The sequence below is a fragment of the Rhagoletis pomonella genome, unplaced genomic scaffold (genome assembly GCF_013731165.1).
Source record: "Rhagoletis pomonella isolate Grant_MI unplaced genomic scaffold, Rhpom_1.0 Rhpom_scaffold_00008, whole genome shotgun sequence".
NCBI classification, from domain to species: domain Eukaryota; kingdom Metazoa; phylum Arthropoda; class Insecta; order Diptera; family Tephritidae; genus Rhagoletis; species Rhagoletis pomonella.
The window spans coordinates 10,401,984-10,423,919 of NW_023458562.1; the positions used below are offsets into that span (position 1 = coordinate 10,401,984).

A 21,936-nucleotide genomic window follows, 5' to 3' on the forward strand; every position below is an offset into this window, starting at 1 on the left:
CCTGGAGCAAAGACAGAGAAACGTTGCTGGCAATATAAAAGGCAATTGGCCGGCCAGTTATAAACTATGCAGCGCCTATGTTTTCGCCGGGGACTAGTAGGACGCAGTGGACGAAGCTACAGATATACCAGACAGCGACCGGACGCCTTCTGGTGCCGCCACATTATCTGCACGACAAGGCTCAAATACTTCGCGTTAGGAAGCACAACATAATGCTGCCAGCAGTTCCTAGTAGGGTTTCACCAACGTGGGCACCCAAACAGACACGTGCTTCCGAAAAAGCCCGCGCCAAGGCACGTCAGAAGTACGGTTGACTGGTTGATTTTACCAGAACAGTACTGATTTTTCAACTCTTGTACTGATTTTATTAATTTCTTCAATCAGTATGCTAATGTCCTGATTTTTCAAAATTTTCACTGATTTGTACTGAATTTTCAATTCAAACGAAATCCTTTAGGATCTTATTTAGGTTTTTACATAACGTTGTAACTTCCTTAAACTGTACTGTAAAAAGTAAGAAGATAATTTAATTATAGTGGACATGTTTCAGATAATGTTTGAAATGCTTCTTGGGCAAAAGAAGATCAATCGTTTTATGGACATATCACCGTTCGGTTACTAGTCCCGGGAAATTTCTACGTGCTTCATTAGATGTAATTTATTTTAACTAAACACAACATACTTAAAACATGCGAAAATCTGGCGATTTAAATTTCTTTAATATCTCCAAAATATTTTCATACGAAAAAATATCTTAAACATCTCTCCTGTGATACTTTTTCATACTTATGTATATGTAGTTAAGAAATGAAGCCATTTCAAAATCATTTCGATTGATACCCATATTACAATGATTCATTGAAATGGTTGAAAATTTTGAATATTACTTTTTACACCGTTAATTCCTATAACCCAAGTTGAATTTAAATTTTCAAACATGTGGAGACCCTGCTATTCATATGTTGCTTAGAAATAAAGCCTTTTCAAGACTCTTCCGATTAAAACATAGATTGTAATAACTCATTAAACTTATATTGTAATTGTATTTGAATTTACATTTATAACAGGTGGAAACCCTCTTCAAAGACCTTGGAAAACTCTACATATTTAAACTGAATATTTCTAATTTAAACTCAAGTTTTAAAACAGGTGGCCTATTAAATCCCTCTTGTCTGACGTCCATTTTGTGATACATATTCCAATTATCAAATTCCAGATGGCAGCCCTCCAACATATAGTTTAGAAATACCCATATTGTAGTAATTCATTTAAATTAAATGAATTTAATTTTTAAACGGGTGGCAACGCTTATAAAACACCTCAGTAATATGTTTAATGTTCAACGTGAAGGCTTCTTAGCAATCTTTCATTTGACACCCATATATAAATTCCTTCCAAACTACAAATTTTTTAAGCCTCTTGTCATCCATTTTTTAATATAATTTTCAAATAAATAATTTCCTTCATTCAAGTCGAATTTGATTTTGTGAAACGGGTGGCAGCCCTCCTCCATGAAAATGGATTTTTTTTTTATATACGTATATGCATCTATACCAAGTCCCTGTACTCTATGAAAATTCCGTTTTATGGGAGGTGCCACGCCCCCTCGTATAATCGAGATTAAATCTATCCTATATTTTAAGTTGGGCCAAATGGTGTACAAATTTTAATGTTAAATTTAAAGTTAAAGCTTGAAAACGTAACAAATAAACAAACTCACTTTGGGATTTATAATATTAGTAAGGATATCTTACTATAAGCTGTATACCAAATTTCAATCTCATGTGACTTATGGTATCGAAGGTATAGCTGACAAAAATTTCAACACCTATGAGCCGCGCCCCCTTTTGTACACATTTATATATACCTTACTATAAGCACCTACCATAGATAAGTCTGCGTACGAAATTTCAATTTCATGTCACTTATGGTTTTGAAGTTATAGCTGCTAAAATGTCCACGCCTGGAGCCACGCCCCCTTTTACAAACCCATTTATATATCCCTTTCTATAAGCACCTACCATAGATACGTCTGCATACCAAATTTCAATTTCATGTCACTTATGGTTTTGAAGTTATAGCTGATAAAATTTCCACGAATATGGGATAAGCTACGAGCTCTTTTACAAACTCATGTATATATGTATTTAAGCACTTACCGTATATATGTATGTCTGCATAAAAAATTTCAATTTCATGTGCCTTATGGTTTTGAAGTTATAGCTGCTAAAACTTCCAAGCCTATGGGATGTGCCACGCCCCCTTTTACCTTAGTATAAGCACCTACTTTAGATACGTCTGCGCACCAAATTTGAAGTTCATATGACCTATGTTTCCGAAGTTATAGCTGATAAAAATTTTCACGCCTATGGGATGTGCCACGCCCCTTTTTACAAACTCATGTATATATAGCCTACTATAAGCACCTACCATAGACATGTCTGCATACCAAATTGGAAGTTCATGTGACTTATGTTTCCGAAGTTACAGCTGATAAAAAATTTCACACCTATGGGAGTGCCCTTGTGGAATCCCAGTTTTTTTCTTCCTGTTAGAAGCCCAGGCAATACTCTGCCAAAAATTCAAATAAATAGATATCTATCATTATCCCAGTGTATAAGAATTTTAGGAATATCTCGTTCACGATGCCACCTATCGTGTACATTTTTAATCCCAATATTTATTTTCAATTGGCTAAATTGTATTCTAAATATGAGCCAAATCGGCAAGTAAATGCAATTTTTATGAATATCCCGACCGCAGCGCCACCTAGCGTTAACATTTTTAGTCGAAATATTTCCCTTCAAGGTGCTGACATATGTTCCAAATATGAACGAAATCGGTCCAGCCGTTTAGTAGTTTCGTGACATTCATTATACAGAGAACTCTATGAAATTGTGAAATCGTGAGGTCTCAGCTTTCTTCATTTTTCGGCAACAACAACAAAAAGTTTCAAATTTTTTTAAATCAAAAAACCATCCACATAGAAGGTCAAAGAAAGTACTTTTTACAGAATTGAAATCGGTTCAGCCGTTTGGTATCGCAGTCATACGAAAAACATTTCATTTTTATATATATAGATTAATATTTTTTTATAAATGTCTAGGTCATTATACATATAACACCGCCCGATAGTAAATTTTAAACACAAATATCGATATATTCGCGAAACCCTGGGCCAAATATAGTAAAATTGCGTTTTTAGTTTTTCACTCTGACGTCAGTAATTCAAAAATGATTTAAAAAATTCAGAGAAATGTGCTTAGAGAAGAAGTATGGGTATAAAATTAATGAGGAAATCCTGTAGAATTTTAACAGATTCAAGTTTCTCGTGCAGAAGGGCTGGTAAATATTGAAAATGTAATTTTAAAATTTTATCCTCAAAATTTCGCTATATTTGTTTTTCAAAAATTATATGTTAAGGGCTTGTATAAACTCGATAACATCCTCGAATTTCATTCTTCTAACTTCAAAAATTACCTATTCGCCCTTGTGAATCTAAAAAATTTAAATTTTTTAAATTCTAAAAAAATTTCCTATTGCATTTGTTACCCATATTTTTATTCTATATTGCATTGAAATTTTTAACAATTTTTGGAATTAATCATACCCAGCAAAAAACACGATTACCACAGGAACGAAAGTAGAAACGAGCTAGGCGATGGGAATCGCTTACCCTTTCGCTTCAAGAAGGCCTTATTTTAACATGGGCATGTCATTGGAGGTAAGCCCTTACCCGCAGCATTACCTTCAAACGAAGGGAGAACGCATGGATAAACAGAATCCAGAGAAGCGAACAAAGAATGCCTTACAGAGAAACTAATGTAGAATGCCTAGATAAGTACATACTTATTTATATTAAATTTAAATCAGAAAATGTCTTAAAAGATTAAAATTAATTAAAATTTTTATAAATCAGCTTTTATACAAACATATGTATGTATGTATTTAGGTATTTAGATTTTCTTAAAAATCGGATGTGCATACATTCATTATTAATTAAGCTTAAAATTGTACTTCCTCACTCTTGTACTTCACTTCATCGACTGACTTCAACTTCGCTGCAAATTGAACAAAGCGAAACATGATTTTTATGCGAGACAAATTTCCACAGAAAGCAACGGTAGAAAAAGAACTTTTGGATATTCATTCTATTTTTCAGCTGACTACGATGCAGCATTCTACTTTGCATTCCCGGAAATGAAGCAAAGAAGCGAAACAAATAAAATATTGTTGGACATTCTACTTTGCATTCCCTGAAATGAAGCAAAGAAGCGAAACAAATAAAATGTTGGAGGACATTCTACTTTGCATTCCCTGAAATGAAGTAAAGAAGCGAAACAAATAAAATATTGTAGGACATTATACTTTGCTTTCCCGGAAATGAAGCAAAGAAACGAATTAAAAAGGAAAAATAGTATAGGACATTCTACTTTGCATTCCCCGAAATGAAACAAAGAAGCGAAATAAATAAAATATTGTAGGACATTCTACTTTGCAATACTAGCAATGCATAAAAGAAGCGAAAAAATTCGAAGGCATTATAACGCTATGCCTTCTAGAACACGTTACCACTAAAAGCGATTACCCATTTTTTGCTGGGTATCTTTGAAATTACAAAGTCCTTCAAAATAAATCCTGCGGTCAGAGAGAAAAAATAAAAACGCCACTTTAAATAAAAAGTAGGTATAATTTATTTATTATTTATTTCATGGTAGGAGAGCTTCTCAAACAATATAGAAGCAATTTTTTCGATTCAAGTTGTTGAAAAGTAATGAATATCTAAATCCCGGGACTAATCCCGGAATTGTGACAACGCCATCCCGAAAATCGCAGGATCGGAAAAATCCGAAAAATTAACATCCCTAGTCGTTACGTACCTGGTGCGACAATATGATGGAGGTTTAATTATTTAAAAAGAAGGCTGGCATTTTTTTGTCGAGTGTTGCTAGTTATCTCGAAAGTAACTTTCAGTTTAATAACAACAAATTTGAATATTCGTATGGCCTTTGCCTATAACTTACAATTTTTTTTCACAATTTACTCACATTGTAAAAGAGTTTTGCATACAAGACATCTCTTTTTAGCGAATTCTTTTTCTTTCAAAGTTTTTGCGTAGTTGAAATAATTAATTTAAGCGATGAGGAATAATAGATGATGTTAAACAGTAGTACTTTTCCAGTTTGAAAAAATATGTATTTTTTTTTTTTCATAACCACACTCAAACCAAGCAACTAAGAGGATCTTAAGTATAAAGTTTGCTTCCTGGCGCAAAGAGAGAAACCGGCTTCTAGTTAAAAATGTTTAAAGTCAACTTCATATTAAAAGTTTTTTTTAATGAAATATATAGAATTCTTTAACTATTTTAAAAGGAAGATGGAAATGATCTCATTATTGCTATTAAAAAATGTCATAAATATAAAATACTGTGTACAATGATGTGTACACTCATATTAAAATTAATAACACTTTTCTTGAGAATTTTATTTTATTTATATACCAAAATATTGTTAAAAACAACTACTCTGGCGTTTTAAAGTGATACTTAAATTCATAATTTTATTTGGAATAAAAATGTACTGTAAAGTACTGAGTTTTTTAGTATGAAAAAGTCTAACGTACTGATTTCACTCCTAGTCAGAAGCCATCTATACGAACCGACGGACGAAGTACAGAGGTTCATAAAGCAACCACTGGACCCGACAGCATACCGATAAGCCATAAACGGCATTCACAGGGTATCAGTATTGGCCTACACTGACTATCGACCTGTGAACGCCATTGTACGCAACCACCTGACGTGGACGAGACAGAGCTTCGTCTGCCTCTGAGACTTGAACCAAAATAGACCAACTTCGCTCTGGCTACTGCAGCGAGCTAAATTCGTACCTGAGCAGATTAAATGCAGATGTGCTCAGAGTAGTTTTTTCTGAACTAATCATATATGTTCAACTATTACTATGAATTCCTGTTATTTTTTAAATAAAACCGTTATTTTTGAGTTTGAAGACTATTATTTATAGGAAAAATAGAGTGTCTGCCCAATAGATTTCTAACGTCCGCTCAGTAAAAAAAAACTGTCCTGTTCCTAAAGAAATTTCGCTTTTTTTAGAAAACCTATTTCTATACAAAATTTAAGTCTTTTTCATAAATTTCAACTACTTTAGTCAATTTAGAATAAGTTCATAATCCTATATTGATTTATTTATTTTTTGTTCCGATAAACTGGTTGCAATAAACGACAGCCTAAAGATGAAAAAAAGTTAATTGTCCGGTCACTAGCATAGTTACTATACTAATTTGGTTTAAATCTGATTATTGGATCATGAATAAATTAACGATAAGTTTTATATACGTATTGAAGTCGGTTTTGTTTTTCGCTTAAAAATTACTTGTTTTTAAATAACTTTGGGAAGTATTCAAATAGAATGTTCATATTAGAGGCAATGTACGTTGGCATCAAATGCAACATATCTGTGAAGTTTCAAGAGTTTACCACGAAATTAAAAAAATGGCAGTATGCAGAATATCTGTCCCTGTTATTTTGTAATTATGAAATTATATAACGGACTTCTAAAAAAGGAGAAGTTTATCAATTCGTCGGAATATTTTTTTTTATGAACGTAGGGTTAGCAATTGAAACGCAGATGTTATGTTTAAATATTGCACGTTTATTTACATATACACGCACGTTACATTTAATTGGTGGCGATTTCGCGTGATGGCGGTTACAAACATTCTGAAAAAATGCTGTCCTTCGTTTGTCTAGTCAAGTCTATCGTTCGGTATGTTCTGTGTGGCTCGTTCAATCCTTGTCGGTGTTCACGGTTGCTGTTTTGGTCCAAATGGACCAAATTTGGTCCATTTCTTTTCGTTTGGTCCATTGGTCCAATTCTTTTTAAAATGGTCCATTTCACAAGCCTTTGGTTAGGTTATTATCACCCTTTCACTTCATGCAATAGTTTCGCGTTTTCAATCTTTTCTATTTAATTGATGAATATTCTGCCCTATGTTTAATATCATCGTCGTCAGTAAAAGTGACGATACGGCCATCGTCAGCCATGTTACTGATGCGCTGACGATCGTCGACGATGATGATGACGATATGCAGCATAGGACCGATTGGCAGCACCAGGTAAAAGTGTGCACTCGCCTTGCCACTGATCTTTAAATATGGCATGGTTAATCATCTGTCAAAGCCTGCTTCAAAAAATATCGCGATTTTTTGCTAATTTCAAATACTCGGTGCCCAATATTAAAGTGGCTGGCAAAAATATGGAAAGGAAAACTTTAATCATAGCATTTAGCACATGAAAATAATATTCGATTTCAATCGAAAAGATATTAAACATCTTGAAATTATTATACCACATAAAGTTCTTTCTGATGCTGATGTATCAATTTTGCCGCTACTCTACCAATTTCCTGCATTGGTAAATGATGCAGAAATAATTTAATTTCAATTTCGCAAATTGAGGCTGAGAGAAGGTAACTTCAAAAACTGTACCAACATAGAACGTTTTTGGGATCAAGTGGGTTTGATTAAAAATGGATTCGGTGAACCGGCCTTTGAAGAATTGTGTGATTTACTTAGGGTTTACACCGGCCAATATTGTCAAGACAAATAATGTGTTTGTTGTAAACACGGCGAATTCATATTACAACAAACACATCATTTTGACATAATTGTCGTGACAATATTGTCCGGTGTAAACCCTACGTTAGCTCATAACATTTTTAGTCTGCCTCACATTTCCGCAGCAGCTGAGCGGAATTTTTTTGATTTAGCGTTAATAAAAACGAAATTAAGAAACTAATTATAATTTAAAACTTGTAATAATGCCTCACAGTTCCGCAGCAGCTGAGCGGAATTTTTTGATTTAGCATTAATAAAAACGAAATTAAGAAACAAATTATCATTTAAAACTTTTAATAATGTTAATAATTACAATTATAATGCACTTTGGGGGCAATATAAAAAAAAATCGTTATAAAAACTGAATTGGCATATTTTCTTGATAAAGAGGAATAAACTCTACTAAATTTCCCGATGTAATAAAAATTGGCCCATTTTTTACCATTTGGTCCATTTTTGGTCCGAAAAATAAATTGGAAATGGCAGCCGTGTCGGTGTTGCATTTGTCGATCAGTGTTAGTCCGGATACCCACTGTAATGGTTATACCTGTAGATGTCTACATTATTTCCCACATTCGGCCATCCTGCGCTATCATTCAGCCTCGGATGATGGGTCCCACTTTTTCATAAATTCGGCGACTATGATGGTGCGGTTCGGGCCTTCGTGATCCCCGACCTGCTCGACCATGTAGCGTCCGCGTCTCATCATCTTCATGACCTTATATAGCCCAAGGTATTTGGCGTTCAATCTCAGACTAGGGATGGCAAAGTCGACTTCGACTTTAGACCAAAATCGACTTTTTACTCCTGAAAGTCGAATTTTAGAGATCGACTTTCAGTTTATGGAAGTAGACTGAAGTCGACTTTTCACTTTCGACTCTCGACTTTTTTAATTTATTTGCAGTGGCGTCTCTTAAATTAAAACTGATATTCGAACAATGGCGCCCAGTGCTGTTTGATCGTATTTAAAAAAAATTGCCAATAAAACTTAAGTGAAATATGAAAAGTGGGGTAGAGAAATTAATTTTAATGACAGTACAACAACATTAGCAAATCATTTAAGAGCAGCGCATAAAATTCCTCGAATTTGTTAATCGTTTGTCTCCCCAACCTTCAGTTAATAATGAGGTAAGATATACATAGTATTTATTTTAATTATTTCATGCAAGAAAGTTTTTCTCCAAGAGTTTATGTAAGTTTCTACAGATAGTCTTTGTTTCGAATTTGACCAATCCGTAAACACCGATCAAAATGTTGCTGGTAGAATTCCAGTTGATATGCGACATTCGTCGTGTGGATAATCCCAGTCCACCAGCTGTATGGGCTACTTTAAAGGGAGAATATCCCATGTATATAAAGTGGCACTTAAATTTTTACCAATACTCGCCACCTCAGTTCCATCGGAAAGGCAATATTTTCAAAAAGTGATCCGTAATTACCAAATGTCGCTTCAAGACATTTTTGCTTTTTTTGTGAAAATTTAACGATTTTTACATAATTTTTCAAAAATATAAATTTTTAATCAACGTGATTTTTATTTAATATTAACAATGCCTTGGTTGGTATTTTCAACAATGATTTGGTAATATTAACCAAAATTTTGTTTACGTTAACCAAACTTTTGGTTGACGATTTTTCGTTTGAATAAGTTTATGTTCTGCAATTCACAGATGCCTTTTCGGACATACAAAAGTAAAATTTTTATTATCATTTTAAACTGTCGCCTCTGATGGGACTAGCAAATAAGAGCAAGCATCTCTACACACTCAGCTATAGCCGCTTTATAAATTTGTCTTCAAATGTTCAACTTGAATCAATTTTCTTCGTCGTTTGATTTGGTTCTGCACCTCACAGAGGCTTTTTCGTAAATAAGACACAAAAAACAAATAAAAATTATGTATCACGCTGACGTTATTCGTACTGCTGGAAGCCAACAAATAACAGCAAGGACCTCTGCTCGTTCTTCCACTGCCATACATACGAATTTGTTCTCAAATGTTTAACTTGAATCAAATTTCTTACAATCGGCTTATTGACCATGAAACCATAACTTGGTTGAAAAAACAACTGTGCTTTTGGCTCAGTGTTGCATTGAGTTTCACTAAATTACAGATTATTCTAAAGACCACTAGTAAATCATGATATTTTTGGCGTATTCTGACCCTTATATATATACATATCGTCGTTTAAATCAACAAAATACAAAACCGCGTATCAAGACAGTGCAAAACCGCGTGTGTGAATGCATGATAATAATATTACAAGGTAAAATCATTGAGAGGCAAACTGACATTTAATCTCAAACAACAACAATTGTGAACATTTTCATTTGTTTCTTTTCAATTTTAAATGGTTTTAAAATGTTTGCAAACGTCAGAATAAAATCATGGCCGACGAATTGAGAGAATGGTTTTACCTTTTAATGTTTTTATCGTGGAATTATGTATAAACACTCATATTTCAAAAATGGTTCTCTTTTTTATAAAGTAATCGCATTTCTGGCTTGTATATTTCAGGACGAATGGATAAGGATTGAGCCAAGAGCTTGTGTGACCAAATCCAATCTTTGGCAGCAAATGTCATTTACGTGGTTTTGCAGAACGACGATACGCGATATTGTACTTTAAACTACGATATATACATATAATATATGAGTTAAACCCAGAGTATACTTAATACCTTTTTTATATTATAAAGTGGAAAAAAATTTACTTTTCTTCGTCGATCGGTCGACTTTTAAAGTCGGCTGTACAGATTCGTTCGAAAAGTCGACTTTCTAGTAAAGTTGAACAACCCTACTTCAGACCCGACCTGTACTGCTTTCCGCATCCAGCTCGTCGATGGCTTCGCTCTCTAGTAGCTCTTGCAGCTGAGGAATTCCCTTGACTCGCATCTCTAGGCCGGTAAGGATCTTGAACGGCAAGACCTTGGTGCTGCGCGGCGGAGTGTTGTTAATGAATTGCTGGACGCGGTCAACTTGCTTGTACCAATTTCATGGAGTCTTGTGGCTCAGTTTCGCGATCATTGGCACTACTACGCGGCGTATCCGCTCTACCTGACCATTGCCACGAGGCACTAGCGTCGCAATGAGCAAATGCTCCATCGTGTAGTTGAAGTCCTGGAGGAACATTGCTTAACGCGAAACTCGGAGAGGAACGTCTTTTTTCTAGAGGGTTATCGTGAAGGCGTTGCAATCCGTGACGATCTTGAATCCGATGCCCAGCAAATATACCCTCCACTTCTTCAATGCTTCGACAACATTCAAAACCTCCAACTCGTAATAATGGAGCTATAGTCTTAAGACTGGAGCACTTGACAACGCTACCCTTAGCTGCTGAAACGCGGCTAGCTGGTCGTCCTGAAGTGAGAACTTCGCGTCCTTTCGGGGTAAGTCTGATAGCGGTTTCTATCCATTTTCTAACGTTTCGTAAATGAAAATTGCCAACCGCGCTGGTTTTTGCTTCGGATGGCTGAATTATGTTGTCAGTGATAATGTATCCGAGGAACTCGAGCTTCTTCCCCAGGAACTGGCATTTGTTCCACCTCATGCGCAAACCTTTCGCCTCGGCAACCCTCAGCACCAACTCCAACTTCTTGATGACCTCGACTCCATCCTTGAAGGGAATGATCAAGACATCCATACACACCGACTACGTTCCGCTACGTACCACGTCGCTCAAATCTGGGGACACAAATCTCGTAAAGATTTCCGACGAATTTGATATGCTGTACGTTACAAACGAGATATACTTCCACGAGTCCGCTTCCATTGGGACAGGGAAGAACCCATTCATTAGGTCAAGCGTGGAGAAAACGTTGGCTCCGGGCATCGGGAAGTTGTCGGGGACGATTTACTCGTTTAGCCGCTGATGCATAATTCGAGTTATTCGGTTGTATAATACCTTCGGCTAACCATGTTGCTACCTAATCGTCGACTATTTGTCGATCCGCATATGACAATCGCCTTGGTCGTTCATATACCGGGACTTCGTCTGTCGAAAGAATCTTCATCTCCACTGGTGATGTGGAGTTCTTAGCTGGCTTGTAGGCTGCTACCAAACTCCGTACCTTGTCTGCTCGTTCATCACTCAAATGTAGGAGATCCATTTCGTGTTCTTCGTCCTGTTGTGAACCCATCGCTCGTATACACTCGTCTTGCCTGGAGTCGCATGCTCCCGTGAGAATCGTCCGGTCTCACAACGTCTCCCGCTGACGTCGTGCTCACTGAACCTTCTCGCATCTCATCATGCCTATGCTGAACTCTGCCTGTCTAGTGCCCTCTTTGAGCCTCCTATCTTCATCTTTGATTGCCTTGTACACTAAGTCTACATCTTCGGTGGTTGAGTCCCCAAGACCTTCACTTACGCGCTTACTGGCTGCTACCTTACGCGCCACTGCATTTCCGCACGAAACTGCTCCATCTCGCTCCGCACTAGCGCAATTGTCGGCCGCCGCCTTATGCTCGCGTGCCTTCTCGCGTCCGCTGGACTCAGTCACTTTCTCCTTGAACACTGCTCCGTCTCTAGCAATGACCAGGTCAACGTGTTTGAGGACATCGATGCCGATGTGGGTAGCTAAACTCTCACTCCCGTGCCACATGGAACGTAATGCCCAGCAAAATTCCATGGATATGCCTTACTGCCATTATGTTATATGGAGATTTCTCCGGTTTGGTTGCTTTTCCGACGCTCTTACATTCATTCATAATTAGTAGTAGGTAACTAAAGTGTGCCCTAAAAAATAACTAAATGGCAAGTAACTCAAAGTTGATAAGTCTACTTTTCACAGTTTTCAAAATTTTCGATTTATCGCATATAGTCTTTGAAGCATTTCATTTTAAAAACTTTTAAAGTAAAGTATGTATTGTATTCTACAAACAATTACGAATTATTTGATACCTTAGCAAGAGTATTGTTTTCAGAATAAACCAACTTTTAAAGGCAAAATGTTCTGTGACCTCGAGCGTATTTTTTATTCCAAAAACATCTTAATTGAAGGCACATTGGGAAAATACGTCGAAATGATCTAAATCTTTTAATAACTACTAATCTTTATAACATTACATATACCTATAAAATGCTTCAATAAAATTTTCACTAGAAGTGTGTAAAAAACCCTGATTTACTGCCTTTAATGATGATCCAAAACAACTTTTGTCGACAAAGGTTCTGATGATTGACCTAACTTAATTGGAGCCTTCTAAATTCAATAGCGTCCCCAGTTTTGTCCGATAGGCTTCACTTTTCGAGATAGCAGTACTTGAAACTTTGCTTAAATTTGAATTATTTTATAAAAACAAAACACCCTCAGTCTTGAAGATATTTTACTAAAATTTTGCACACAATTGTATTTTAATTTTACCTTCACTATCTCTTAAAATCATCGAAATCGATTCAATATAATATCTAGCTCCCATACAATTGATTGCTCAGAGACGCTGTTTTGCGTTATAACTTTAACATATAGCACTCATAAAATTTATTATTCAGATATGAAGTTAGAGTTATAGCGCAAAAACACATATCTGAGTAATCAGTTGTATTGGGGCTATACGTTAAAGTGCACCCATTTCGATAATTTTGAGGAATAATTAAGGTAATATTAAAAAAACCGTTATGTACAAAATTTTAGTAAAATAATTTCAAAACTGAGGTAGTTATTTATAAAATAGTTAGAATTTAATCAAAATTTCAAGTATCGTTATCACGGAAACTGGAGCCGATCTGGTAAAACGGGGGATGCCATTGAATTTAGAATGTTTCAATTAAGTGATTTCAACTTTCAAAACCTTTGCTCAAAATTTACAACTTGCACAGCGTACTTTGAAGCCAGCTTATTCTTTTGTTTTCTATTTCAGCGATCTAAATGTTTATTCCTCATCCAACTTTGGAAGCACTTCATAAAATGAATTACACTTATATTTATCGATTTATTAGGAGATTACGAATAGAAGCATATATAAAACATAGGTGTGCCCACAAATAAACTTTTTGTTTTAAAAGTGTTCCTATTTTATAGATTTGCCCATATATACATATATGTACATACATAAAGAAAGTAATATCGTCGTTTAAAAGTACAAAACCACGTATCGCCACTCTGCAAAACCGCGTAACTAACATTTGCTGCCAAAAATTGGATTTACTCACACAAGTTCTTGGCTCAATCCTATCCATTCGTCCTGAAATATACTGGCTAGAAATGCGATTGCTTTATAAAAAAGAGACCCATTGTGAAATATGACTTTCACTCTCTAAAAAATAATTTATGCAACCGCTGTATTGCATTATCTTTGCATTTTGTTGAAACGCGGTCTTGTACTTTAAACGACAATATACATATACATTGTGCATAAGGAATATGTGTAAAAATCTCACACGCCAATATTTAATTACTTTTAAATTATATAACTTTTAAGTTAAGACGTATACGTTACATACGCAACTACGGGTATCTATACTTAATCTATCTATACTAATTATATAAAGAGAAGTCCCTTTTTTTTGTAACAGGTAATCTCGCGAACGGCTGGTCCGATTTTCATGAAATTTTGTATATAAATAGTTTTCCGCAACCACCATGTTTTAGACAAAAAAAAATACTTTTTTCCGGTAGGTGGACCAGGGAACGATCTATTCGAAAAAAATCTTATTATGGTCCGATTTGCTTAAAATTTGGTAAGTAGGTAGCTTTTTACCTAGATTAGCATATAGTATCTTTTTCCGCGAAGTGGACCAGGGACCGATCTATTCGAAAAATCGTATCTATGGTGCGATTTGATTAAAATTTTGTACGTAGGTAGCTTTTTGCCTGGATAAGCTTATATGATCCTATTTTCCAATTTTCATGCAATTTCGAATATAAATAGCTTTGAGCAACCACCATATGAAGGGCGAATTCGTCAGTAGGCAGGGTTGCGACAATCAGAAACAACGGATATAGCCAAAATATAATAATAATCCTTACTAATATTAGGGCTATTCGCGATCCGGTGCAAATGGCCTAGCATCATTGCATTGCAAATTTGTATTGCAAATTATTTGCAATACACAAACAAAATACACGCATTTGCATTTGTCATGGCTTGGCAAATTTGCAATACCGAAAATCCATAGCATAAAAATGCTATGCATTGCATTCATAAACAAAACCAAAGCTGATGCACAAAAATTGTTTTGCAAAAGCTTTACCATGACAGTTTAATAAAGGTCGCTCACAATCCATGGCATATTTCTGCAATTGCATAAATTTGTCAGCTCTTATGCACCGAATCGCGAATAGCCCTATTATAAATCCGAAAGTGAGTTTTGTTTGTTTGCTTTGCTTTCACGCCTTAACCACTCAACCGATCATCATGAAATTTTGTATACTGCTGTCGTTTAGCCAAATTTAATCTCGATTAGACAAGGGGGCGTGGCACCTCCGATACAAACGGAATTTTTCATACAGCATTTCTCAGGAAATATTTTTGATATATTACTGGAACTTGATACGGAGATATATAAAATCATTATCCACTCATGGATGAGGGCTGAATATATTTTTAAAAGGGTTGCCACCTGTTTGAAAAGTCAAATTTAATTTGGTTATGCGCAACCTATCTGAAGAATTAAAATGTGGTTGTCTAACGAAATATTGTTAAAAATCCTTTGGTTTGAGAGTTTTGAATAATATTTAAGTCTTTCACAAGGGTTGCCACATTTTTAAAAAACTAAATTCAATTATTTTAATTTGAATATTACAGTATAAGGCGCGCAATGGTTCTGGTGGTTGATTTATCGGTGGTGACTTGAAATTTACCACTGTACAACTCAACCCTGGTGTCTCAGAACGAAGCTTTAACGCATAATAATACTGGCATATCACGTCCATTGGGCCAATCGTAACACATAAGAGTTCGATATACTCAATGGCGCACCAGGTCGATTTAATTTTACATTCACGGCACCTTTTCTAACTTGGCGTTTATTCGTAATGACTCCAGCGCTATCTGGCAACCCTTTTTGGCAATAGTATTGCCTTTACCGTTACCAATAAATATTTTGAAGTGGATAATAAATAAAATTTTTAGTAATAACTTCACTACAGCGCCAACTGGCGGGTGAAGTTTTGAAACTACACTCTCCAGAGAGCCACTCAAAATTACACAATAAACTTCGTTAAAATCGGTCCGGACATTTAGAAGGATTTCACTCACCAACACACAGACACAAGAATTATATATAAACTTTTTTGCGGCGCCATGATTCCTTTTCAAATGGCCCATTTTTCTCCATGAGTATAAGATTGATTTCATATATTGCCGTACCAAGTTCCAGTATTCTACCGTGAACACTTCCAGAGATATGCAGTATGAAAAAGTCGGTTTGTATGGGAAGTGCCACGCCCCTTCATATATCAAAATTTTTAGCCTATAACCATCCTTGGGACGTCTGAAGCAGGTATCCGAAATTTCAAAAAAATCGGTTCGGCCGTTCTCGAGCTTTGCGAACACATAAAAAAACGGCTTTCAAAATATATATTGTTGTAGAAGATTGGTATGAATCTAAATGGTTTTGAATGAATGAAAAAGGTTGCCAACTGTTTGAAAATTTAAATTCAAACTACTCAATGATTTAAATGAATTATTAAAATATGGGTGTCAATTGAAATGGTCTTGAAAGGGCTTCATTTCAAAACTACATGTAAGAGGTTTCCATCTGTTTAAAATCTCAAATTGAGTTCAGGGGATAACTTAATTGAAAAAGTGTGACAAGTGAGAAGTTTAGGAACGTTTTAGTTTGAAAATATTTTGAAGCTGGTTAAACAAATTTTAAACCTCCTGTTTTTTAATTGAGTTTCCTTGAAATAAATTTTACTCAATGTATCACGTAGAAATTTCATACACTCAGCGAAGCGGGTGAGGGCGATCTAGTATATAATATATCTATACTAATAATATTTTGAAAGCCGTTTTTAGTGTTCGCAAAGCTGGAGAACGGCTGAACTGATTTTTTTTAAACTGCCACCTACCGCACGTGTCCCAAGGATGGTTTTAGGCTAAAAAAAAGTCTATATGTAAAAGGGGCGTGGCTCCTCCAATACGAACCGAATTTTTTTCTTACTCCATATCTCTGTAAGTGTTCATGGTAGAGTTCTGGAACTTTGTATGGAGATATTCGAAATAATCGCGTGGCACCTCCTATACAAACCAAATTTTCCATACTACGTATCTCTGGAAGTGTTCATGGTAGAGTTCTGGAACTTGGTACGGAGATATACGCAATCAACCGCATACTCTTGGAGAAAAACTTAAGCTATTGGAAAAGGGGGCGAGGTACCTCCCATACAAACCGAATTTTTCATACCGCATATCTCTGAAAGTATTCATGGTACAGTACTGGAACTTCGTATGGAGATATGTATGTATATGAAATCAAGCCCATACTCACGGAGAAAATAGGGGCTATTTGAAAAGTGGGCGTAAGGCCTACAAACGTACCAACTTTTAGCTATCTTTGAATGTATTTATTTATAATTCTTCTGTAGGTGTGTTTGCGAGTGAAATCCTCTTAAATAGTTGTACGAAATGTTTTGTGTGTGTTTGAGTGGGTCTCTGGATGGTTTAGTTTCACTATTTAATTCGCCAGTTGGTGCTGTGGTTGAGTTATTACTAAAAATCTTATTTATGATCCGATTTGGCTAATATTTTAAATATGTATTGGTAATGGTAAGCGCAATACTATTGCAAAAACGTGCTGCCGAGTGGCGCTGTAGTCGAGTTATTACTAAAAATAGCCAAGTGAGAAAAGGTGCCGTGAAGGTCAGATTAAAACGACCTGTTGCCCCATTGAGTATATCTACGGTGTCTATCCGTCCTTTATTTCAAAGGACAGTCCTTTATTTTAGCTCTCTGTCCTTTATAATTTTTTTTTTCAAAATAAAGGACGCATTTTGTCCTTTATTTCTTAATCTGTCCTTTAAATCAGTTCTGGATTTTTCAGAGGTTAATTTTTGAACAGAGAATAGAAAATAATAAAAATGTCCCTTATAAAATATAATGAAAACCTTCGCCAGTTTGTTTCGCACCTCTCTTAAGGGTTGCTATTTAATCGATAATCTTCGTGCAATCTATAAATCACGAATCATTGCTAATACTGATGGAAAAAATTAATAAACATACTTTGAGTAAAATTCTCAAAAGAAAGGGTAAAGTTGGGCCCAGTACGTGTTGCACGCTGAGTTTCAAAACTGGCATTTAGTGTTCTTAATTCACTGGAGACTTAATTTTTCACTCATTTGGTTAATTTTTTGAATGAAAGCTTATAAAATTTGCAAGTGTTCAGTGGAGCCTGATTTGTGAACTTTTTATTTTAAATTTTTTGGTGCAAAGTGCAGAAAAAGTAGCAATTTTAAAGAAAAGGAATTCTACTTTTCCATTAATAAATGTTACATAACAAAAACCAGTTGAAAGCAATTGTTTGGTTCTTCCAAAATGAAAAAAACACACAAAAATTTGAAATGTTATAAAAAATTTTTACAAAAAAAAATTTTTTTTGTTTTTATTAAAAATTGGTATATGCAGTTTAATAGACCATTGAATTTTATAATAATTAAGAGCAAGGTGCAGGTGTGTAGGAGTTCCCGTTGATTTTTAAAAATAAAACAAACGCATTTATTTCCCATTTCGCATGCAGGTGTGCTCGAAGTGTTATCGAAAAAAATGATTAAAAATCAACGCAATCTCTTAGCTACTTGTAATTTGCATTTATTACTACAATTTAATGATCTATAAAACTGCAACCCAAAATTTTTCTAACTCAATTTTTTTTATAGCATTTCAAATTTTTCTTGTGAAATTATTCTTCATTTCGGAGGAAACCTACAATTGCTTTCAATTAGGTTTTATTATGTAACATTTATTAAATGGAACAGGAGAATCGATATTCTTCAAGATTGCTACTTTTTCCGCACTTTCAAAATTCGTGCTCAACTGGTCTCTTACTAGGTTTATAAGCCTTCATAAAAAAACAATAATCCAAGCGTCTTTAAAAAAGGGAAACTTGTACAATTAGATAATATAATGTACTAGTAAATGTTTGATTTAAATTACGATACTTTTATCATTTTGAAAAAAATTTCCTTTATTTTACGTTGGTTAATACGGTCGCCGTAAGTATATCGAACTCTCCTCCGATTGGCCCAATGGATGTGATTTTCCAATATGCGTTCAAGCTTTTAAGGTATTTCGTCTGAAATAAGTACATGTATGTATATTGTATTTCTGTAGAACAATGATTCGTACCCATTTTGAAATTGCCACCAATTATACTGTAAAGCTTCTAGGACATTCACTATAGAACCGGATCATTGTTGCCGTCAGGGAGTGAAGAGAAACGAATTCTTCAAATTTATTTCGTTTTGCGAATAACCGTGCTTTGAAATGCTGCACAGTTGGAGAATTTCCAGAACTTCTTCACGGATATAACACTTTCCTCAGGTTATTTAAAGCGGCAAATGACCACCAAGCCATTATCTTAGCAGATGAATGAGGCAGTGAAAATCGAATCCTGAATTGTTGGTGAAAATGTTGGACCAAAAAGTTTCAATAAAAAAATAAATATTTAGGGCGGAAGAAGTTCGCCGGGTCTACTAGTACATATATACTAGGGAAGTTTCGAATGTCATATTTTCCACATTCGCGAAAGCGAATACAAATTTGCGGAATGAGAATGCGAATGTAAGGAATAACATTTAAAAAAAGCTAGAATCAACTTAAGTCTTGGTTTTTATTACTTAAAAATTTTGTAAATTATTACAACATTTAACGAGGGCTTAACCTATACAGTGTTTTAATCTAGTAGTCAAAGTTCAAAAGGGACATATATATTTCAAAAAAGTAATTTCGCTGCCACAACATTAGAGTGGACTCTCTGCCCATGTACACATTCGCAAAATATTCGTATCATTTGATGCGAATGTGAATGTGTAAAATGATGCGAATCATTCGCATAACGTAGGCGAATGCAAATATTCGCAACATCCTTGATACATACATATGAGCACGAGGCGTTATTTTTACTTTTTAGCAGGGATGAAAAAGTAGGTACAATTGTACCTTTTTCCGACGTTTGATGACTTAAAGGTACATTAGGTACAGTCAGTAGATTTTAGGTACAATTATTATTATTGACCCATATTCGCTTTCTGATTACTGGAAATATATTTAAAATGCTTTCGAAGTTACTTACGGCAATTAGATTATTTTCTCTAGACTTGTTGCACCTATTAAAAGGAATCGGATAAATTAGCATGTCGGCCGCTGTGGTGTAGTGGTATGCAGTGCGCGCTTTCACTCCGCAGCACCAGGGTTCAAACCCTGGTCCAAGAAACATCGCAAAAAAATATAAAAAAGGTTTTTTCTTAACAGCGGTCGTCTCTCCGCAGGCAATGGCAAACCTCCGAGTGTATTTCTGCCATGAAAAACAGCTTCTCATAAAAAACAATCGCCGTTCGGAGTCGGCGTAAAACTGTAGGTCCCTCCGCTTTGTGTGACAACATCAAGGCGCGCGCCACAAATCGGAGGAAAAGCTCGGCCAAACACTAACATATGTGTAAGCGGCAATCTATTATTATTATTATAAATTAGCAGACTTTTCGTGTTGTTGCTGGATAAAGAAGTATACTTCGCAAAGTGTGTTTTTTGTCTTTTTCGCCAATATTTCTCAGTAGTCATAATTAGACAAAAACAACGTTTCTCCGATTCCCATTAAACTATAATCTATGGATATAGGCTCAGTTAAAAAAAAACCGAATCATATTTAAAGTACATCCATCCTTTGTATTCATGTTTTAAATAAAATTTATAATATATTTATGATATTAGGTACAATCTGAAATTTCAATTTTTCATCCCTGCTTTTTAGTATATCTTCGCGATAGAATCTTGTTCTTTATACAACCAACACGCTTTTTTCGAAAAATGTAAGAACTCGTGAGATTTGCTCATATGCCTACCAAGAATGATAGAATACAAGATTGCGGATTTCCGACGGTAATACAATTTCGCAATTAATAGTGAACAAAGCCGAATAGGAAAATAAGAGAAGGTCATATTAGTCTACTATCTTAATCATTTTCGATATTAAACGTGTTCTAATTGCTTTAAATTGTAAATATATGTGATTAGCTTAATATGGTGAAGGTAAAAAACGATAAACGCAAAGATAAGGACAAAGACTAAGATGAAGGTAAATGTAAATAAATACTTCATATAAGGACAAAGTTGAAGAACAGAATAAAGATAATGATACAACCAAAGGATGAGGATGAAGATAAAGAAAGCTCACTTACCTCAAAGCACCTCAGTCCAGCTCTACTGATCTCAATCCACCTCATTTCACCCTCAACTCATCTTATCGCACCTAAACTCACTTCTATTCACCTAACTTCAGCTCACTGATAACTGGTGTGAGAAAACTCATGGTCAATGTGATTCGTGCGACGATACTCAAAGGAAATTTCAAAGATGACGAAGTGGTAATACGAGAATTCCGATAATCCCAAGAGTTTGAACGAATTCAATTTCCGATTCGGCTTGCATTTGGCGTGACGATCAACAAATCACAACGCCAATCCTTGAGAGTTTTTGGCCTGAGTCTAGAAAATTAATGTTTCTCTCACCGTCACCTATACGTAGCGTGTTCACGTATGAGAAAACCATCCGCTTTGTTTGTTCTCGCACCTCGTATATCACAATAAAACAGTTCACTCTTTGATGCGAAAATGCCAATGGCAAAAATCAGCGATTTGTTTTGCACAAAAGCGTGAACGGTGCTAAATTTCCAATGGCAACAGCCCTTTACGACAATATATACTATGGCGCAACAAAATGAAAAAAGTAAAATTTTGTTTATTTGTAACCGACTTCAAAACGGGGGAAGGTTATCAAGTCGTCGAAATATTTTTTTTATGTATGTTACCGCATAACTTTGGACCACGTTAATCGATTTCTACTTTTTTTTTTTTCTTTTTTAAAGGAAAGGCGGTACCTCAAAGGTGGTCCCATTCTAATTTGGTTTAGATCCGATCATCGGATAATGGAAAATTAACCGTATTCTTAAATTTTTATATGAGAATTGAAGTCGGTTTAGTTTTTTCCTTATGGTGATTTCGTTTTTACCAAAAAATGTTGCCCTTGCAAAATTTTACACTCAACCCTGTAAAAGGGCATATTTTTGCCTCAATGTCTTTGTCCAGCTCACGCATTTAATAATATTATCGTTTTAAGCAACCGTCTGATTTTCAGCGCAACCATCTCC

At 35.2% G+C, this 21,936-nt stretch overlaps 1 protein-coding gene across 7 annotated transcripts in view; it reads left to right on the top strand.

The window, feature by feature from the left end:
- The window catches only part of LOC118744151 (matrix metalloproteinase-14), a 396,751-nt gene that overhangs the window by 335,375 nt on the left and 39,440 nt on the right, over positions 1-21,936 (top strand). The gene's annotated exons all lie outside the window — the stretch shown is intronic.